At 41.4% G+C, this 22,745-nt stretch overlaps 1 protein-coding gene across 25 annotated transcripts in view; it reads left to right on the plus strand.

The window, feature by feature from the left end:
- The window catches only part of SVIL (supervillin), a 196,345-nt gene that overhangs the window by 69,961 nt on the left and 103,639 nt on the right, over positions 1-22,745 (plus strand). For 2 of the 25 annotated variants that reach the window (XM_061586465.1, XM_061586466.1), the window contains exon 3: positions 1,071-1,137. The exons of the other annotated variants lie outside the window; for them this stretch is intronic. The gene's annotated coding sequence lies outside the window, so the exon portion shown is untranslated. The remainder of the gene's footprint in view (positions 1-1,070; positions 1,138-22,745) is intronic. 25 annotated transcript variants of the gene reach the window in all.

Consider the following 22,745-nt stretch of genomic DNA (forward strand, 5'->3'; position numbering starts at 1 on the left):
AAAAATTAAAAGTATGCCTGAAGAAATGACACATCCCTAAGGCTTATGCCTGCTTTTCTTATCCCTATATATATATAAATCTTGTATTTGTTACTTCAGTCTTTAAGTCTATCAAAATTGTGCTTTATTGTGCAAAATATTTCTGTTCCATGCTAGCTTGGGGAGGAAAGACATCAGCATCCCACTCAACAACCAAGTCACTGTGGCATAATTGTGTATGGGGGAGGAAATTGTCTGGAAAGGTCCTTGGGGTGCTCTTTGTGGCAAAGAGAATCCTGTGATTGGGAGGGATTCAGAGTTTGCAAGGCCAGCCAGCTGAGTGATGGGGTCTTAATTATACTCTTAATTCATCCTGACCACTGGATGGCCATTTCTTCCTCTTTTTGGCCACTTGAATGTCACAATGGGCAAGCCAAATATAAATGAAATATTTCCCAGATCAAGCCATTTTTACTATAAGTGCAGAAATTTCTTGTGCTCTGCTCTTTTCCGCAACCTCATTGCATTTTTACATGGAAATAGGCTTGTGGCAAATGTCACTTATTTATAAACCAAAACATGCACATTTTGTGTATTATGGAGGCAGAAGCACATGGATCTGCTGTTGGTGCCAACTGAAGATGTCATTCATTTTACCAAGCTGTTGCTCGTGCATATGCAGCTAACTACTGTTTGTGAAGATAGGCACACAGACTGCTCTTATTTATTTCCAAATAAAGGCACAGTTCAGTTAACCCTCTTGTCTCTACTGTCAGCCTTGGAGGAAAGGGACTCCTTAATTTGTGGGCTTAATTGAGGTGATTTTCTGGATGTAAACTCTTTTGTAGCCGTATTGTGTAAATTACAAAACCTAGGAATCCTGAATGTTTGAAAAGGTAGCCTTATAAAATATTATATAGTTGCAGAACTCAGATTTGTAGACCTTGAGGTGGCCCTACAGCAGCAATGACAGGCATTCTTTGGAAAGGCATTTTAAGTGCTGAAGAGAATGTTTGCATTCTGGAGCTTCTCTAATAATAAGACAGACATGGTTCCTAATAAAATCTACTCTGCATTGTGCCTTTGTTCAGACTAGGGTATGCCTCTTCACTCTGCAGAACTGTGGATCTGAGAACTTCCCTCAAGAAAGAACTTAAGGTAAAATTGCTACAATTTCCAGGTTTTGAAGATCCTTTTAAAAAAGAGCAGTTCTTGAGAGATGTTGCCTGAAAAAAGCTGTGTGGACTCTAGACCACTTTTTCTGTATCTGTAAAAACAGTGGTTTTTTGCTGAGTGATAATGTTGTAGCTTTAGAGTTCAGTGGGGTTCTTTCTTAGGATTCAATGTGCACAAGATTGCAGTCTTATTCAGAGAAACTACAAATAAAGCTTGCACCAAGTTTTTCCCCCTTTTTAAATGAACAAGCACAGTACAGTACAGCAGAGATGGGGAACCTGTGGCCTCTCAGATGTTAAAGCACAACTCACATCAGCTCCAGCCAGCATAGTTAGTGATCAGGAATGATGGGAGATTTAGTTCAGCAACATCTGAAGGGCTACATGTTCCCCACACTACATGCATGATTTTGCTTCTATTCTGTAGATGTACATGCTATGGGTTCAGTTCTTATAAATGCTGTGCTTTCTGAAGAGTGCTAAGTAGACATGTTGTGCAAGTGAAACTTTGGCTGACATTAGCAGGATGCATTCATCTTAAAATTAACGAAAAACTAATGAATGCAGTAGCCCCATTCATTTTACATTCCAAAAATATATAAAATGAATGTAAAAACAAATGTGAAAATTGCTTGTAACCACATTCAGTTTCATTTTTCCCATTGGTTGTGTCCCATCTGCCCAAACTTTGGTCATGGTTATGCCCTATAAGAACAGTACAACAGCCTCTAAATTCCATGCCATTTCAATTGAAAACATCTCTATGGAATAGATCTCCTTTGATTAATTGCCTCTAAAATGGGGGTCCTTTTTCCAATCTGTCTAAAATCTGGCCAGTATGATGCCCAGAAGAATTACTGTGATATCTGCAACTGGCAAAGTAGTAAATTATTCCCTCCTTACATTTAATAAGATAAAACATTTTAAAAAGGACATGGCTTGAGTTTGATGGGACTCTGTTTCTCCTCAGAGTTCAATAGTTCATCTGGATAATTGTATGGCTTAATGTGCATAGCAAGAAGAAGACTAGGCTAGTAGGATTCTGCTCAATGTGCTTGATTTGCATTTGCAGGGAGATTTTAAAGTGGGGGGTTATTCAAAGATGTGATACCCCATGTGCATGGTACATTCCTACTTTTCGCCATTAGGCTATGCATGACATGCTATAGTATTCTAGGTGCCTCTCTCCCATGCTGTTTTTCTGTGTGCAGGGGACACATGCACATACGCACGCTGTCATTTGAGCTTCTATCTGCAGCCTAAAGAAGTACAAGTGAGATTTACGTCATCAGCTGTGTGTGAGAACTAGGCCATAGTTCTTTGTGGTTTGAGCCCTGCTTGTTTTGTCTGCTTGTTTTGGTCTGTTCTGCTTTTTCAAACTGTTTTGTCTTTGTATTTAGGAACTTCCTGAGAGATATTCAACCACCTTTACATTATACGACCATGGTTGCCACTGCATGTATGCCTGGTTCCACAACATGATCTGCCATATTATACAAACAAGTTGTCAAAACAAACCATATATCTAGAAGATATATGTCCTCCTCCACCCCGGTCCAGCCCTGCCAACCCCAGGCCAGCCTCCAGGTTTGAGAGGGCCGTGTTCTCTGTTGGATCCCTTCTGCTGTCAATGGGCCCTGGTAGGCTTGCCTGGTTATGATGGCAGTGCCGGGTCTAGCCACCAGCTCAGTGTTTCACAATGCTTTAGAGTGATTCTAGTTCAGAGGCCTAGAACTGTGGAAAATGCAAACTGTGGCTAGACCAAGCTGCCTGGTTCTGTTCAGAATACTGGCCCGGGGGGGGGAATAAAGGAAGAAGGCCAGAGGATAGGCATCAGCAGTGGGCCCTGCTAAGTTACTTGCACCCTAGCAGCTGCCAAGGATTCCAGGTGCTGATACAAGCTTTGTTTGTTTTTTTGGACAAACCTGGACCTGTATGAGAGCAGCTATGGAGACAGCAGTGTCAACTACACCAGTATATATGCATGCAAAGAGGTGTTTAAGGCGTTTCAGCAATTGTGTAGCAAGGTGGGGAAGACTTTAACCTGAGACTTTTGAGAGCTGCTGCCAGTTGGTGAACTAGGCAGTCCTTGGCTAGGTGGACCCAGGGGCTGATTCAGCATAAGGCAGTGCCATGCATTCACCTATGGTGGTGATTCAACTGATCATTGTGCAGAATTTTTTAAATGGGTTTCAGAGTGGGAAAATACTGTCTACTATTAATAAACAGAATGCAAAAAGTGTTTTGCAGCTGAAGTTTTCTGATATGTACACAAGTACAGCCCCTTTCTCTAAAATAATCCTTAGAAAGATGACAAGAAGGTATACAATAATGACTAACTGTAATGAACGTTAAGAGAGCTCAGAAAGCAGGGGCCTTAAAACAATAAACTTGACTAGCATTCAGATGGGTAGATATACATATACTTAAACACTCTAGACTTGAAAAAGCAGCTTGGGGATTTTGGCAAATAAATTTCTACGGGAGGGATCCTGCTGATGAAAAGAGCTATGTGTCCCCAGCTCCAATAACCCTCTTTAAAGCACTTGTGTAAAATCTCCAAACCGCTGTTTGAACATGGGGAGTTGAAAGAAAAATCTGGAGGCTTTCCAAGAAGGAAAGTTTGAGAGGGAGGGAAGGAGATGCTAGTATGCAGGAGCATCGCCCCTTTAGATTTTGGCTTACAGATTAGATCATTCCACATTTAAATACATGCATGTGTCATGGAGTAAATAAGTTAATATATTGCATATATAAGAAAGTTGTTGAATAAGAAGTGTATGAAATATTAGAGCTTTGGAAGCACAAGTATTTTATACTCTTAAATTTGATAAGTGTGTTGCTTTTTGAATAATTACATGTCTGGAGCAAAAGAAACACATAAATGGGCTGTAGAGTGCATTTACTTCTCCTCTCCTCTCCTGTTGCGCAGTGAAGTTAGAGATGTGGACTTTGGGATTTTAGTGACTCAGTTGATGCTCCACTTTTGACCCTGGAACTATGACGATTTTAGGCTGTTGGGGCAGCCATATGCTACATGAAAGTCTTGGCATGTCACCTACTCAAGAGTCCCATGGAGGAGTTTATTATTACATTCCTCTTGATAAGTTACAACTAATTGAAACAGGTCTTGGCAGAAAAGCCAAATCCAAAAGGGGTTATTTGCACACATGGTAAATCACTTAAATGTGGCTTTATTTTACGAAGATGAGAATGAAATGGAAGCATCTGTCCAATAAAATTATTTGAGTGAGATCATTCCTCTTCAATCATCCACCTCTCAGTTTTCTTCTCTGTCCAGGCTGCTTCATGCACTATGACTTTACTTACACTGAATAGATATCCATATAGCAAATTTGTCATGTGTGAAGCAGTCCTTTATATTTCACCATTTCCCAACAAGCAGTGCAACTTTGAATATTTTTTCAGAATAACATGTTCCATGGGGTTCATTCTCAGGAAAGTGTGCCTAGGACCTTAGATATGTTAAGCCTTGTTTTTAAGATCCATTCTCCCTTGTGAAATGTTGCTAGTGGTTTTGTTTTAAAAATTTAAAAAAGACAGAAGGGTCTAACTGTATCAAAGTGCAAAAGCTTCCATTCCACAGAAGTACCTTTGGGTTCTTTGGAGCCCAATCCTAACTGTAACAGACCATAGACTTTCCAGAATCTCATCTAGGGATGAATGAGTGCAGGATCATGCCTGGGAAGAATCCTAGGATGGGAGCTTATCATCAGTGAAGGAAACCCCCCAGGGGGTGTCATTAATTTCAGTTCTACCCTCCCCTTCTTCCATAGAATTCAAGGTCCTTGGGGTATCCTTGGGGTTCCCAGATAGTTTTCAATCCACACACAGACCAGACTTGCTTGACTTAGCAAGGTTGCTGTGTCATGTACTTTCTGATGTTAGTCCAATATCAACAAGACTGTGGCTTTAAAAAAATATTTATAGACAGCGTGCTGGCCTTAGATAGTGAAGATGCATTAAGCCCCTTAATACTTAAGGAAGAAGCTCTACCACTGCTTCCAGAGGGTTCAGTCACTTTCAGTAGCAAAATATATAGGTTCTCCATATGACAGTTTTGTACACATGCTGCTACTACTTGAGCCCAAAATGTTAACCGGGATTTCCCCAGCTCAGGCACACTTCAGTCACCTTTAAATGGTCGAAAATGGTCTGTGGTTAGGAACAATGTAATTGTCCAATGTAATTAACAACTCACCTAAGTCAACAGAGTGAGGTGCATAATATGGATTTCATGTTTAGATTCCTGTTATTTAGTGGATTAATTGATAGGCTTTGGAGGGATGCGTGTCAGAGCAAGAAGACTGCATTTGAAGCTTTGCAAAGCTGAGCCAGGGCTACACCAGCATAAGTCCCCAACTCTGGCTCACCCAGAGATATGCCATTCCTCTTTCAGCTCAGTTACGTAACCTGGTAACCCAGCAAAACCATATTGGCAGAAAGGGTGATATAAGTCACAAACTTCGTTTTAGAGGCTGGTTTTCACTCTGCCAGGCTTGGGCCAGCTCAGCTGGCAGTAGCCTTGTTCCTGAACAGAGTTTGGAATAGGGGTAGCTTACACTGGTTTAACTTAAACTGGCATAAATTCCACCATCTTCCTATAGATAGGATTGCTCTGCCTCCCAGTATTATCTAGTCTGACTTGCATTGGCTCTCCAGGATCTTGGGTAGGAGGCCTTCCCCAACATTTGCTACTTGAACAATTTAGCTGGAGGCTGCAGGGATTGATCATGGGGTCTTCTTTGTGCAAAGCATATGTTCCATCATTGACTTGTGGGCCCTGCCCTGATAATTTATTGTGAGTTTATATAACAAACACTTTGGGAACCCTCTTGGTATAACAAAATGCAAACAAAAAACTTCTGCTGGTTCTCACTTGAATGGTCCCCCCCCCTTTGCTAAAATCTTTGTTTGTTCAACTTTATTTTCTTTGTTTCCCTTCATAGGATCTGTTTGATTTCATTTCTGGCTGCTAGTTGAGTCTAATAATTGTACTAAGCCAGGGTAGACTCCTGATATAAATGAGTTTTCGTTGGTGTTGACTATCATGTACTGTGCTCAAAGCTATGCCATTTTTGTGCCAAAAAGATGTTCCAAAGACCAAAATGTTTTTTAGGCTTATAAATCTCCTTTTGATCTGTATTCCTAAATTCATTGGCTCAAACTGTCTCATTGTGCAAGTGTTTACATTTACACAATGGGAAAGTCTGTTTCAAATTACTTCAGCTAGCAGAAAAAGCTTGGTCTTTGCTCAAGGCAAATGTACGAAGCCCGATTAAGCATTGTATAGTCTAGTGAAGGGTGGCCCTTGAAGATTTGGAGGGTATATATGTGGGACATAACTTTGTATGAGGGGACACAGATTTAAATAAATATAGCTTAAACCAGGTTTGGGATGGATGGATGCCCATTTTCCCATTCTGTTTCTGTCTGTAGTTCACAGTTTTCAAGTTCAATTGTGTTCTGTTTCTATAATGTAGATTGCCATGAACTGTCAGTGTATAGGTTCAGCAAATTACATATGTGTAGTTGTAGGTGTGATTTCAACAAACGTTGTACCAATGTAAACACATATTTAGATGTGTGTGAATATATATTTCTTTTTTCCTTTTTTTTCTTCTGCATCTTGTACTTTTCCGTTGATCCAATTTGGCATCCCCTTTGCCTAGCAAACTTCTTCCCTCCTTTTTAACATCAGATTTAACTCACTTGAATAATCTTACGTTTCCATTGTGCTTGGCCTGCCAGGGCTCCTGATTTCTCTGTGGTTTTAACCCAATGCTTGCAGATTTAACCTAAGCAATGTAAATATACTTCCTTTACATAGCAAAGAAACACATTCATGTGAGCAAATAATTGCATTTATTGTTATGCTATTACATATACAGTTTGACTGCAGGAATCAGAAGATTGCATCTTAGGATTCAAAGTGGTGCATAAACTTTCAAGAAAACAGGCCGACCCATTGTTCCATATAGTGCAGATTCATAAAGTTTGGAATTTCATGCTGTGCTGATTCCTCAAGCATTGTTTCTTAACAGAAGCCCATAACATTTTGCTGTCACCATGCAGGAACTGCTTTTCACTGAGCAGCTTCCACATGGCTGAGAGAACATTTAAATGATCCAACCAAATGGGTGGACGTTAATTTGTGTGGGACTTTCCTTGAGAACCATCACTCCCCATGCTGAGCCAGATGCCAGTTCTGTGGTCAGGACCTACATGATCAACCTTTGCCCACATGGTTGAGTCTTCATTCTAAACCAGGGGTGGAGAATCTGTGGCCTTCCAGATGTTGTTGGACTTCAACTCCCATGAGTCCCAGTAAGCATATCCAGTAGCCAGGGATTATGGGAGATGTAGTCCAACAACATCTGGAGGAACACAGGTTACCCACTCGTGCTCTAAACCAGCTGCATGAGAGATGCTCCTGGAAAAGAGATCCGCATGTGCGTCAAGTAATGTTCAGAGAGCCCTGCATATGCATCCAGATCATTCTTCAATAATCTTTTAAAGTCCTGTGGTTTAAACAAGAACAACAACAAGCTGTAGAAACCAACTGGTGCCTTGGCTGTGGCTTGAATATACTACTTGTTGCAATAGCTGCAATTGAAACAGGCAGCTCCAAAGCAGTTGCCTCTGCTTGGAGGAGACCACTGTTGTTCTGTCTATTGTAGAATACCTGCAGTTTTAGCTTCTGCTGCTACCCAATTGAGTATTAACCATGTATTCCATATGCCAGCACAGTTGCATGTGTTCAGCCTCCTGATGCATGCATAGGTCTCTGTATGGGGACATGAACACTACATTCACATTAGAAGAGGAACAGAAAAGGGAACCAAAGCAGCAGCAGCTTGAGTTGGGAGCCTGTCATCTTAGGTCAGCAGGACCTAAGGGGCAACAGGTGAGAAAAGAGTTGTTTTGCCTTTTCCTAGGAGTAATGTCCACAGTGCCCAACTTCTCTTGGTGAAAAGGAAGGCTTACTTTTCTCTCAGGATCCTACCCTTCCATCCTTGGAGTTAGTGGAGTTCAAGAACCTAAGTCTTAAAGAGTAGCAACCTTATGCATAAAACTTGTAATGAAATAAGGCTGTTAGGTTGCTTCTGTTAATACCAAGCAGAATGGCTGGTCTTTGGTCACAGGGGCTTGCTATCTAAAATTTGCTCGGGATAGAAGGAGTGGGCTCGGACAGAGACAAATGTGGGAAAATGTGCATTCAGCTCAGTTACACATAGGGCTAAAATGTTGTGCCAAAGCTTCATAGAAGCTATGGATTTTGAGGAGCTGAGAAGGCCAGAGCTGAGTTGATATTCAGCCAGGCAGTTGAAGCCATAATGAGCAGCAGGGGCAGTTGCATTTAAGGGAGCAGGTGGCAGACAGATATTTGAGGCTGATGGAGCTGGAGGAGACAAGGTCCTCTCTTTGGTTGTAAGGTTCCACATTAGTCTCTTGACACACTCAGCTAAAAGATGCTGTATAAGTAGGGCTGAGAAGGATCTTTGCCTGGCATCATAGAGAGCTGCTACTAGCTATACTACAGCTGGGTGAGGAGCCTGTGGCCCTCCAGATATTGCTGCACTCCAGCTCCCATCAGCCCCAGCCAGAGTCTTAATCCAATCCAAGCCTAGTGGTTGTGATTGCTGTGAAACATTTTTGCTCGATTTACAGAATCCCGTGAAGCCAAAACACTTTTGAAGTGAGGAACATCTGACATGAACTTAGTCCCTGTTGAAATCATTGGGACTTAAGTCATGGCTAACTTTTTCACATTGACTTCAATGTGACATTAAGTGCATCCAAGTTAGTCTGTATTTAATGCTCTGTGCTGGATATTTCTATATGAATTATATATGGAGGGTGATGCCACCCTGGGCTCCTACCGGGAGGAAGGGCAGGATATAAATATAATAAATAAATAAATAATAAATCATGTAAACATATGATTCCTCCTATGTATTCTGAAGTGATACAGCCCAGCAGAAGCTGATCCATGTAATTCTATTGATCTCATGTAGCTTGACTTGAGCTGCAACGTAGCCCCTTGAAGAGAAATATAGTTGCTAAAGCAACTATTTATTTGCTGCTAACTCATAATTACAGGACTACAGCTCAATGTCAAAAAGACTAAAGTAAAGACAACAGAAGATTTATGTAACTTAAAGTTGACAATGAGGACATTGAACATGACAAGGATTATCAATATCTTGGCACAGTCATTAACCAAAATGGAGACAATAGTCAAGAAATCAGAAGAAGGCTAGGAGGGAGGGCAGATATGAGAGAACTAGAAAAGGAACTCATATGCAAATATGTATCACTGACACCAAAGTCAGGATCATTCAGACCATGGTATTCCTGATCTCTATGTAAGGATGTGAAAGTTAGACAGTGAAAAAAGCAGATAAGAGAAAAATCCACTCATTTGAAATGTGGTGTTGGAGGAGAGCTTTGTGCATATCATGGACTGCAAAAAAGACAAATAATTGGGTGTTAGAACAAATTAAACCAGAACTGTCACTAGAAGCTAAAATGATGAAACTGAGGTTATCATACTTTGGACACATAATGAGAAGACCTGATTCACTAGAAAAGACAATAATGCTGGGAAAAACAGGAGGGAGTAGAAAAAGAGGAAGATCAAACAAGAGATGGATTGATTCCATAAAGGAAGCCACTGACCTGAACTTACAAGATCTGAACAGGGTGGTTCATGACAGATGCTCTTAGAGGTCACTGATTCATAGGGTCGCCATAAGTCGTAATCGACTTGAAGGCACATAACAACATAATTACTGAAGTTTTATTTAAAAAAAACACAACTCCCTTTCATCAGTTAACTAAAACAGTTTATCAGGCTTTCGTTGACCCAGGCAAAGCTTGTCTTGGCCATTGATTGGATGAAGTGCCAGTCCATAAGGAATATTTTTGTCAACACATGAGTCTGCAGTTCTTCTCTATCATGCACTGCTGCCCAGCCATTTAGTGCATGTGGAAGCAATTGGGATTAGGATCCTGTGATTTGCTGAGCAGCCATGGTGTGGTTCCTATGCCATATCTATTAGTACCTTAATTAAGAACAAAATGACATGTTGGGAACTATTGAAACACAGCAGCAGCTTTAGGGATCAGTTGATCCCTAAAGGAAAAGAGAGAAGCTGATGATGGGGGTGGGTGTAGAAGAGGTGTGGGCCTGTTCCTTAACAACTAGAGCTGGACATGCTCCTGACCAATATAGTAAGCTACTTCAGTCAGAAGCCTGGCAGTGGAGGGTGAACTGCTTTTACCATTACTCCATCCTAAATATATTGAATGCTCTCACTGCTGAGCTTGCATAGATGCTACATTAGTAATCCTGAGATTGATAGCAGCAAGCAAATTTAAAATGAACAGCCAGATTCTAGATTATCTGAGGACTGAATCTGGTGGCAGAGTGAATCTGAGCCATTAGGCAGAGTGAAGCAGCCAGTTTAGGGGGCTGATTTTGGGTATTGTGAAAGGCAACAAATTGTTAAGTCATCTAATGCAGTGGTACTGTATTTTTGCTCCCAGGGAGAGGCACTTGTGAGGCTAACCTTGGATATTATGCACATTGAGGGGGGCACCAAAATTTCTTGAGCCAGCTGTGGAAAGACAGTGCAATGGATGTGGAACAAGTGAAATTAGACTTGGGGTGTAATGAAAGGGCATCTAATTGACCCCACTGCCCAAAAGGTAGAACCAGCGTTCACCAAATTAGTACCTCTCTTGGTGTTTTGGACTAAAATGCCCATCAGTTCCAGTGCAAAACATCCAGAGGACTCCAGGTTGGTGAAGGCTGGGCAGGGCCATTGTCTCCCCCACCCCCAATTTTGGATTGCCATAGTCATAAAAGGTTTGTGCCTTTACTGTAAATGTAGTAATATATAATGTGGCCCTGAAAGAACAGTCTGCCCTGATGAGTGAGTAAAGTAGTAGGCCCAAGCCTGCACCAGTATCGGTTGGCTTCTGCCTCAGTTAGCTAAGGCCCCCTCTCACCATCTTGGACCTCAAGAAGACTAGTAGTCCTACTGAAGGAATTTTGGTGGCTGCAGAATTTTCATTGATCTTTAAATGTTTTATATTTTGCATGCTCCTTACATTTATTGTTTTAAGGTGCTTTAAACAGAAATTGGAAAAATGGAATGGGTTCCAGGAATAGGAAAAGTGGATGATCTGAAGGCACATGAGGTCACCACCTTGCTGAAGCTAAGCAGGTATGGGTCTGGTCCAGTGCCTGGATGGGAGACTTCCCGAGAGCTGTGTGTATGCCACCTTGGGTTCCATAATGGAAGAAAGGCAGCATATAAATGCAAGAAAACAATTAATACTGTAACTAGTAAGCATCTTGCAAAAGCACTTTAGGAAAGGTTTGGACAACTTTAACATATCATTATTTCTACTTGGCTTTCACCTCATGCACTTCTGAGCTAAGAATGTCCTTGGCAGGTGCATTCCATTTGTAGCATCCATATATGCACCCATCGGATTCACTTTTAAGCAAGTAACAAATGCATTCATGTGCAAAGCAAACCTGTAGCTCTGTTTTTAAAACTGGAAATAATTTTTTAACATGTAGCAAAACACTTTGTTGTGTCTTGTAACTCTATGTAGAATGTGATCCGATGTTTACAAATGTGATTCATCTTCTTGCTTCACAATATTATTGCCCAGTGCATCCTTCCTTGCCCCCCATCACACTTGGCTGATCTAAAGATTTCCTATGACTTGATAGATAACTTTCTACAGCTATTGAGAGAGAGTAGCAGAGCACCCTCTGTCTGCCAAAAGGTAGGCTGTCAGTTGCTTGAAAGGTAAACACTCCATGACCTATAAGCCAGCCAGTCAACTTGCACATTGCCTTATTAGGTAAGCAGCTGGGAATGGAGTCTAGGGACAGAATTTGCTGGATGGCAAACTGAGCATATGCCAGAGAGAGAGAGAGAGATACAGCCCAACCCCCTAATAGATGTGGCCCGTAGACATTCAGTGTGCTGAGATCACTCTTCGCTTGTGTTTTCATTAAATGTGGAATTTCATTTTGCAGGCATTAGGGTTAAAAGATCCATCTAAATAGCTCATGAATTAGAACGTGTTCAAGGTATTGCTCTTCTACCAAGCTCTCTAGAGCAGCAAGTTATATTTATGCTTTAATTTGGATCCCTGCACTGAGCAGAGGGTTGGACTTGATGGCCCAACTCCACAATTTTTTATGATTATATATAGTTTCTTGTGATTTTGCTATAGGTGTTAGTGCATTTTTCCATTGTTAATTTTTAATTGTGTTGACATGATTATAATGTATTTATAACGTATAAAGTATTGGAAATACTGCATTTCTTCATATTCCACTTGTTTTTTTAGTTCACCACAGACTTAAATGTTTGTAGCTGGAAAATATTAATGAAGTTTCTGGGAGGAAGCATGGAAAGCAGACTTTTGTGTGGTTAACACTGACTAATAGTTTGATCTGCTGTGCAAAAAATGAAGCAGATAGCAGCAGGTGTAACACAACTTGCAAGAGTGCAGTATTGCAAAGGTTGCATTGGTGCAACAGGTCAAGACTGTGGAAGTGCATCATCCAGGTCTTGAGTCAGCTGTGGGAGGAGAGGGAGGTATGAATGTGATCAGTTCATGCTAAACTTGATGCCCAAGTATCCTCTTTGCATTGGTGAAGTGGGGTGTTCCATTAGTATTAACTTAGGAGACATGAGGGGCTCTGCCTACAATGACTACAGGGTCCTGATTACTATATTATACTGGTCGAAATGCTGTTGTGCACAATAGACCCATATAGGATGAATCAGCCATTCCATTAAGACATAACTTTATAGAAGATACTGTCAAGTAGTCAGTTTGGGGTTTTTTTGTGTCTTCTCCATGTTCAGCTAATAGTACATAAAATCATTTTAGGACATTAGGAAGCTGCCTTACACCAAGTCAGATCATTGGTTCATCTTGCTCAGTATTATCTTACTCACCTTTCCCAACATTTGGGTCCCCATACGTTGCTGGACCAAAACTTCCATCAATCCCAGCCAGCATGGCCGATGATCAGGAGTTATGGGAACTGTAGTCCAGCAACATCTGGGGACCCAAACATTAGGAAAGGCTGATTGATTTTGCGGTGGCTCATTGGGGTTTTATGTAGGAGTCTTGCCCAGCCCCACTTGCTAGGGAGTGAACCTGGAACATTATGCATTTGAAGTATGTGTTCAATCCCTGAGTTGTGGCCCTGTGTTTAAGAAAAAGTTGTTCTAATGTAGAAGTTAAGGTGTTGGACTATGACCTGGGAGACCAGGGTTCAAATCCCCACATAGCCATGAAGCTCACTGGGTGACCTTGGGCCAGTAACTGCCTCTCAGCCTCAGAGTAAGGCAACAGTAACCCCCCTCTGAATACTGCTTACCATGAAAACCCTATTCATAGGGTCACCATAAGTCGAGATTAACTTGAAGGCAGTCCATTCCATTCAAACATGTTGGGAATATGTAAACAAGGCTAGCCACAATGTCTTGTGGATTGATTATATTTTACAATTTGTTAATGAACCTAGAATTTTCTTTGGATAGAAAAGCAGAAAATAAATACTCAGAAAATAAATGACCAACATCTGATTTGAAACATAGTGACTTTGTGGCCTATACTGTGCTTGTAGGTAATTAAAAATAGGCAGAATATTACCTGTAGAAGAATTGTGCTTACACAGGACTTGGAGATAGGGGAGGGGAGGGAACACAGGTCAGTCTCATATTTTCAGTGCATTCTCGTTAACTCCACTAGAGGAAACACATCCAGTCGAATAAGAAATCCTTCCACTGCTAGTGATCATGTTACAACAACACCATGGTTGACTGTTCCATGTGGTGTAATGACCAGTCTAGCTGGATTCAGGACATTTTGGTTATCTAAAAGACCCCTTCTAAAAATAGTATGCAATGTCCAAAATACCGTAATAACTTTTGCCAGATAATACACTGTCTTTATCTCTAACTCTAAAAAAGAATCACAGACTTGGAAATGACACCCAATAAGAGGAGGTTTAAATTTGGGGAGGAAAGGTTTGGGAGACCAAAAAGCACACATTTGTGTATGAATTTCTGCAAAACCTGGGGATTGTATTTGGAAGCAGGGGAGCAGTACGTTTTTGTTTGACAGGGAAGAATACCCTTTTGCCATAAATGTAATGTTGAAGACTAACAAATGAGTACAGACTCATTTTCCCCAAAGGAAGATGCACGTGTATGCGTGTACGTCAAAGTACAGAGGCAATGTTCATTGCATCTGGCATTTACAGTTTGCAGTTGTTCCGTGGATATACTACGTGTTGCTTGTTCTTGGACAAATCCTTTCTGTTTTGATCCTCATCCATGACCTGTTTGAAACAGTAGCCTATTTGAAACAGTATGTGCAGTGCAGTGCAAAATTCTATTTCAACAAGGATGTGTCCAAACTTTCCATACTCTACAACATAGTCTTGCATCATTGCATAACAATAGATGTGACTGAAGGAAAGTGTAATGGATTAAATATGTTCCTCACTAGAGGGATGATCTCATGTCAGGAAATGTTATACTCTGTTGGAAGCTCATATAAATAACATCCACTAGAAGAGCAGAATACCACTTGCAAATCTTCTTTGGAGGGGAAAAGCAGGAGGCAGTTCTGTGGGATCCATCCATATTTTATATTTACAAGTCAGAGTGTACCACCCCCTCCACAATAATTAGATGTATTGGGTTGAAGCATGACCACCCACCACCACCACTCTTGGTGTGTAGTTGTTGGAAAATATTCAGGCCATTCTGAGTTCCGACTTGACATCACAAGCTGTGTGGGGTTTATCTGGCAGTATGCCTCTGAATACCATTTATGAGGACCAAAGATGGGGGAGGGTTATTGCTTGGTGTGTTGCTAAGTACTTAGAGAACTTGGGGCATGGGCCCATGACACATATTTGTATAAAATGCACATATGCTAATTTAGGAACATAAGAGGCTCCCTTATAGAAAGTCAGGCCATTGGTAATCTAGCTCAGTATTGTCTTCACTGACTAGTGGTGGCTCCCCAGAGTTCCAGACCAGGAGTCTCTCCCAGCTCTACCTGGAGACATCAAGGACTGAACCTGGGATTTGCATGCAAAGCAGATGCTCTACCACTGAGCCATGGTCCTTACAATGCAAGGCCAGGATTTCACCAGAACTCTGATTTGCAGTTTGACTTCAGCAAACTTTTAACAAAGTGCCCCATGGTATTCTGATTAGCAAGCTAGCTAAATGTGGGCTGGATGGATCCACAGGTGGATCCACAGTTGGCTACAGAATAATACTCAGAGTGGTTATCAGTGGTTCCTTCTCCAACTGGGGAGAGGTGATGAGTGGGTTACTGCAGCAATGCTACATGTGAGAAGGATCTTGGGATTGTTTTTGATCCCAAGCTGAATATGAGCCAACAGTACAATGTGGCTGCAAAAAAAGCAAATGCTATTTTAGGCTGCATTAACAGAAGTATAGTTTCCAAATCACATGAAGTATTAATTCCCCTTTGTTTGCCACTGGTTAGGGCTCATCTTGAATACTGTGTTCAGTTTTAGACACCGCATTTTAAGAAGGATGCAGACAAACTGGAACAGGTTCAGAGGAGGGCAATGAGGATGATCAGGGGACTGGAAACAAAGCCCTATTTATTAATTATAAAAATATTTGTATACCGCTATTTCATAGAGTTGTTTAACGCAACAACCATAGAATAAAAAACATTAAAAATACAATAAAATAAAGATCAATTGTTGTGATAAAAGCATGTTCAATTGTCTGCATAAGCCTGGCAGAACAGAAAGGTTTTCAGCAGGCACTTAAAAGTTAAAACAGAAAGCACCTGGTGAAACTCGGGCAGAGCATTCCAGAGAACTGGGCTGATGACACTGAAGGCTCGATGTCTGTCGATGTTAAATGAGCCTTGCCAACTTGGGAGATGACCAAAGCCACGCCTGCAGATGATCTTAGTCATCGAGTTGGGATATAAGGGTTCAGGTGGTCCCTAAGATACCCTGGACGTTAGTAGTTCAGGGCTTTGTAAATTAATATAAGGATCTTGAACCTGGCTCAGTAGTGAAGGGACAGCCAGTGCAGATGTTTTAAGAGTGGTGTCACATGTTGTCGGCCATGTGCCCCATCAGCATTCTGGCCACACCAGCTGGAGCTTCTGAACCAGGGCCAAGGGCAGCCCCACATAGAGCACATTGCAGTAATCCAGCCCCAAGGTTACCAACGCATGGACTACAGCGGTCAGGCTATCCCTGTTCAGGAATGGCCATAGCTGACAAAGCTGGTAAAAGGCACTCCTATTAAATTAAATTAAATTAATTTAAATTAATATGCACCCTATGAGGAGAGACTGACAGAAATGGACATGTTTAGCCTTGAGAAGAGAAGACTGAGGGGAGATATAATAGCACTCTTCAAGTACTTGATAGGTTGTCACAAAGAGAAGGGCCAGGATCTCTTATAGATCATCCCAGAGTGTAGGACACAGTATAGCAGACTCAAGTTGCAAGAATCCATATTTTGACTGAACATCAGAAAAAACCTCCTAACTGTTAGAGCAGTATGACAATGGAACCAATGACCTACGGAGATGTTGGGCTCTCCAACACTGGAGGCATTCAAGAGGCAGCTGGACAGCCACCTGTCAAGTATGCTTAAAGCTGGATTCTTGCATTGAGCAGGGGGTTGGACTTGATAGCTTTATAGGCCCCTTCCAGCTCCAAAATTCTATAATTCTATGTATCGCTGAACACAATGGTTCAAGGCAGAGCCGGGATTCTTCTGAACTACAAAATTGCCACATGGTATAATATTTGTCGAGTTCTTGCCCCCTCTAACTTAAAATGTCAGCTCACTTTTACAAAAGTCTGTTTTCCCCTTGTGTTGTTTCAGCCAAGTATTGTCCCTGTTATATTTACAAAAAAATAAATCGTGTTGAGCTTGGGCTTGACTACTGAGAGAGCATGCGTTTTGAATTGATTAGCTAATATGCTTTCATGCATTTTGACACTTCAGTAATTCTCCAGCTAATCTTGGTTGCCACACAGCATGGACCTCTAGGAGACTCCAGTGCCCATACTTTTCTCTCCTCTTGAAAGTGCACAGTCAGGCAGAGGCTATTTCTCAGTTAGAGGACAGCTATGGAGTGATGTCCTGGGAAATGGCTGCATTTCTGTGTCTTCCTCTCTGCCCATATGCACGACGTGTGCTGTGGATGTTAGCTGTAGAATCATATGGGCAATCATATGGGCAAAACCACCCTTGCCTTGCTTTCATTTAATCAAGCTCGCTGACTTTTTTCTTGCACCCATTGCTGGTGTAAGAACATGAGAAGAGCCTTGCTGCATCAGGCTAGTGCCCATCCAGTTCAGCATCCTGTTCTCACAATGGCAAACCAGATGCCTATGGGAAGCCCACTTGCAGGACCTGAGCCCTGCTTCTGAATCCAGGAACTGTCATTTAGAGGCATCCTGCCTTTGACAGTGGTGGTAGAACATAGCCATCATGGCTAGTCGCCTTATCTTCCATGAAACTGTGTGATCTTCTTTTAAAACCATCCATGTTGGTGGCCAGTCACAGCCTCTTGTGGAGAGTGAATTCTGTAGTTTTACTATGTATGGTGAGAAGTTCTTCCTTTTTTTCTGACCTGAATCTTCCAACTTTCAGCTTCATTGGATGTCCCTGAATTTTCCCTTTCTTAGGAGAGAGAGAGGAAAAGTTTTTTCTATCCACCTTCTCTACACCATGCACCTCTATTATGTCGCCTCTTACTTGCCTTTTCTCTAAACTACAAAGCTACAAATGTTAGCTTTCCTCGTAGGGGACTTGCTCCATCCATGGTCATTTTGATTGTCCTTTGCTGAACCGTTTTCAGCTCTGCAATATCTTTTTTGAGGTGAGGTGCATATAGCTGAAATTTCTAGGTCTCTTGCTTATGGAACTCTGTTTATTCACTGCTTTCATAGTTCTTATAGTCCACTTGTAACTCCTCCCCAGTAAAGCCTATGATGTTCGTAGAGGGACTGTTGAAGGCCAAGTGTCCTGCTGGGGATAAAAAGTCTTAATGTGGATATTTTGTGATGCATTAGATCTGTCAAGCCTTGCCTACAATTGCGCTCATGTGTCATTTTGTAAACATGCTTTGCTCCCTTGTGAATTCTTGATCTCACAGACCTGTATGAGTAGAGGAAGTCCTACCCACATCACTGTCTGTAATAAGGCTTGTGTTCCATGGTGGAACTGGCAGCTGTTCAGGGACCTTGAGTTGACTTTTGCATCTGAGAAGCTGGTTTGAAACTTGTATGAATAAGACATTTTTAAATGCAAACATTACATTCACATTTATGCTATTTGGAACTCCCATTTATTTGGAAACCTGCCCCCATTTTCTATAAATACATAAAATATCCACTAAAATCAAATTAAAACAAAATCAAGTGGATTTTTATGGTTCTCCTTCAGAGGAAGGGAATGCCACAATTTGTTCTCTGAGCATCCAAGTCTAATGATACCTGGAAGGCAGCCTCATAAACCAGGCGCCAGTACTTTAAACTCTGACTCCATAGTAAAACTTATAGCCTCCCTGTTGAGCTGAACCAACTAAGCTACTTAAAGAGGACAGAAAACAATATGGCTTCTTGACAGATGTAGTGTGAGTCCACCAAGGTCGCCACCACCATTGCCCAGAACAGCATTTCTGCACAGAGTGGCAGCAGCGAGAAAAATATTTCCTACCACTTTTTTAGCATAGCCTTTTAGGAAGATAGGAAGTGTTCATCTAGTTCAACATTGTCTTCTCTGACTGCAGTGGCCCTCCAGGATTTCAGACAAGAGCTTTTCCCAGCAGTACCTAGAGAACATGAGGCCTTCTGCAAGCAAGGCAGGATCCTCTGCCGCTGAGTTACAAGTCTTTTTTAAAAAAATGTTGAAGATCAGCCACTTGTCATGGTTGTGGCTCACATTGTATGTTGCAAATATTGCACATATTTGCAACATTGTAAAATTTTTGATCCACCCAATCTGTGCCATACCATCCTTTCTCTACCCTTTGGACATGGACGCGCATGCATACACACACACACACACACACACACAGAGGAACTGATTTTCAAAGGGATGATTTGGAAACCTAGAGTGTGTCCATGGCATCCAGAGAGCTGGATGATGCTGAAGGCCACATGAAATTAGGCAAGGGCTGTGGGTTCCTTTATGACAGCTTTACCAATGGGACAGTGTTGTGTTCCCATTTCCAGTCGCTGGAGCACTTTCCAATTTTTTCAGCACTAATTGTGATTTAATAGAGTGTAGTATAACCTGGCATGAATCCTGGGACCCCGAAGGAGGAGGATTATACCATCACCCAGCTTTGGTCAAATGTGGGAACTGCAAGGACCCTGCTATTATCAACAAGGAAGTGTCTTGATAGTATAGGCCTGATCAGATTACGTGAGACTTCCTGACCCCTGTAAAAGTGTCTTGGTTGATCCAAACCCCCCTCCCGCTGTCACTGGAGTGACACAAGAATCACTTCATGAGTGCTGACCTTCCCATTATTTATTTATTTATTACATTTATATACCGCCCCATAGCCGAAGCTCTCTTTGTGGTAGCAAATGTGCTAGTGAACAGAAGGCAGGCTGGCGGGTTTTCCACTGGCAGAGCCCTAGAGTGTGCCTATGGCAGAGTCTACTGGAAAGCTCCAAAAAGAGGGCAGTGCTGAGCCAGCCCAGGGTTCCAAGCAGGTGTCACTGCTGTCGCATGATGGCATTGAGCCCAATCCAGACCAGATTGTCCTGCATCCCATTTTCCTGATGGGAGTTGTAGTCCGAAATATCCTAAGGGCATCAGGTTGGGGATGGTAGGACTAGACTACTCTAAAGGCAAACATCCTGTTTAGAAGATGTGAAAGAAAAATGAATGTGTTGAATAGGCCTATACTGTAATGAACTTGTGTGTGGCATAGTGGCACTGATAGACGTCAGCAGTCTGTTGGTTGTGTAAAAACAAACAAACTTCAAGAGATCATTTACTGGATGGTTATGTGCTGGAATTTCTCTGTGTTGTGCTTCTCTGCAAAAATCATAGGGAAATCTTTATTTCAGCCATTTAATCCTGATACTTGAGAAGGGAGTGGATTTGAGTCTTAAGTGCATGAGCTAGGATGCTTAAAATTATCGTTTTTCCTCCTCCCTTTAATATTCCTCTTGTATATTTCACTCTCAGTAAATCTCTTTAAACATTATGTACCTTTTGTTGATTTTAACATTGGGCAAAGGCCAACTATTGCAGAACCTCCCTGTGCCCATTGGGTGGGACATATTGCCAACGACAAGATATTGGGGAATATCATGCTCAATGAAGATATAATTTTAATGCCTCTCTTGAGTTATTGAGACACATGAAAATATAATTTGTTGTTGTTATGTGCCTTCAGGTCGATTATGTTCAGATCTCGTAATATAATTAGGCTTCGTTATGAGTAAGTGCATTTCTTAGGGTTGCCAGTTTTAAAACAATTAACTCATAGGCAGCCGGCACGTAACAAGTCAGATCATTGGTCCATGTAGCTAATAGTTTCTGGTACTGACTGGCAGCAGCTCTCCAAGGTTGCCACTTCCTCTGTTGAACCGTCTGACCTGGAGATACCAGAGATAGAGCCTAAGACCTTGCGCACACTGAGCTGTATGTAGCCTTTCCCTGTAGCCAGTCAAATAAGGTTAGCCTTGGAGCAACTTTAAATATGTGTTGCAGGCAACCCTTTTGGAATCTAAAAAAACCAAGGATGCCCACTATATTCTTTGGAAGTATGAACTGTGGAAATAAAGGCCAGAATCCAGAGGGGTAAGTTCACAAATTATGAACCCATTTTTATATCCATAGATAGACTATGCAGCTCCAGACCATTCTTTAAACTTAGCATGTTCAAAAGCTGTTGGGAAACAAGATGTGAAAAGTTATTCACAGTGGAAGTTCCACCACTGCGCCGCCATTTCCCTTCTGAACAGTTGTGCCTAACACAAAAAGGTCTTTTAGAACTCTTTCAGTTTAAAGAGTAGTTTGGAGGGATCATCTCCTGGAATGTATGTGTCCCCTCTTTCGAATGGTGGGCAAAGACCATTGGTTCTCTTTTATGGGACTGGGATGACAGGAATAAGAATTTACCCTTAAAACGAGACACTTGCATAATCTCCTTTACCTGGAGAAACTGTGCTTCTATCCCTTCCCTCCCTCCCTCTCTCTGTTTTAAAGTTGATTTGGGGGATATGATTCTGACCCTACTGAACTTTGAAGTCTCATATGTGTATTGAATTAAAAAGGAATGCAGCAGTTAGGTGAATTGTGTCCTTCCAATTTTTGCAACTGTACTTTTAACCCCTCATGTCTTAAATTTTAAGAATTTCTAGGACTGATACCTGTTCTCAAGTTCTTAGTTACCCATCTCTCCTCCCAGATCAAACATGAGCTATTTTGTTCGTAGTTTGTCCATAAATCTGAGCTGCTTCAATATTTTGCTGTTAGTCTGCCTGTAGTGGGACAAATGTTTAGCATAATGAATATTATTACCAGCATCTGTCCTTCCACAGACCACACTGGTTGGCTGTCTCTGCTTTCTCTTTAAACTATCACTGCAGTATATTCTGAATAGAGATATCAAATTTGCCCTTCCTTTATGGCCAATGAGATTTTTCCATTTCTATCTCCTTGCAAAAAAATGGAACGGAAAAGGTTTCGGTTATTTAGTTGTTAGCTAAATGATTATGTATATTCTAACAGTTTTGAAGTGGCAATATTATGAATCTCCCAGTCATCATTGCCCAACCTGTTTTAGCATTCATGTGCCTAATTTCTGCTTGTAATCTGATTAGTGTCTTGAGCTGCTCCAGTTTGCAGCCTATTGCTATGCATTTACTGTACTCCCTGGGACGCAATAGCTTGACAGCTCCAGTCCTGAGCAATGAAAAATCTCTATACAATATTGCTAGGACGGGCCTAGGGCTGTGGCTGGCTGAGAATTAGCTGCTATTGTAGTTTTCTCCTTTTGCTGAATCCCTTTGTTTTGTGCAACCATGTTCCGAAATCCTTGGATATCCAGCTATTTGAGAAATGTCAGATATTCTGAAGAGCAAGGTAAGATTGCCAAGTCCATCAAAAATAATGTAATTTATTGTAGTCTATATTCAAAGAGTTTTATCAAGGTTTTACCCCACCCCAGCTGCTGCCACCGTCACAAAATATTTGCCACTTTAGTAATGGGCATTTAGTTTGGCATCTATTCTTATTGTTTCCTCAAAGGATGCTCTTTTTAAAAAATCCAGTTAGATGAATCTTCTAATTACCTTAGCTAGCAGTTGAATTAAAGCATTGTAGATATACTGAGTAATTATTAGTGTTAACATCTTTTGAGGATTTTTTTAGGTGATGCTTATACCATGTATATGCTAAGAAGCGGCTTGCTTGTTTTTTATAATTTGAGTGGTAGCATAACGTACAGCTTAAATGTGGAAGC

The sequence above is a fragment of the Rhineura floridana genome, chromosome 10, assembly GCF_030035675.1.
Source record: "Rhineura floridana isolate rRhiFlo1 chromosome 10, rRhiFlo1.hap2, whole genome shotgun sequence".
Taxonomy (NCBI): Eukaryota; Metazoa; Chordata; class Lepidosauria; order Squamata; family Rhineuridae; genus Rhineura; species Rhineura floridana.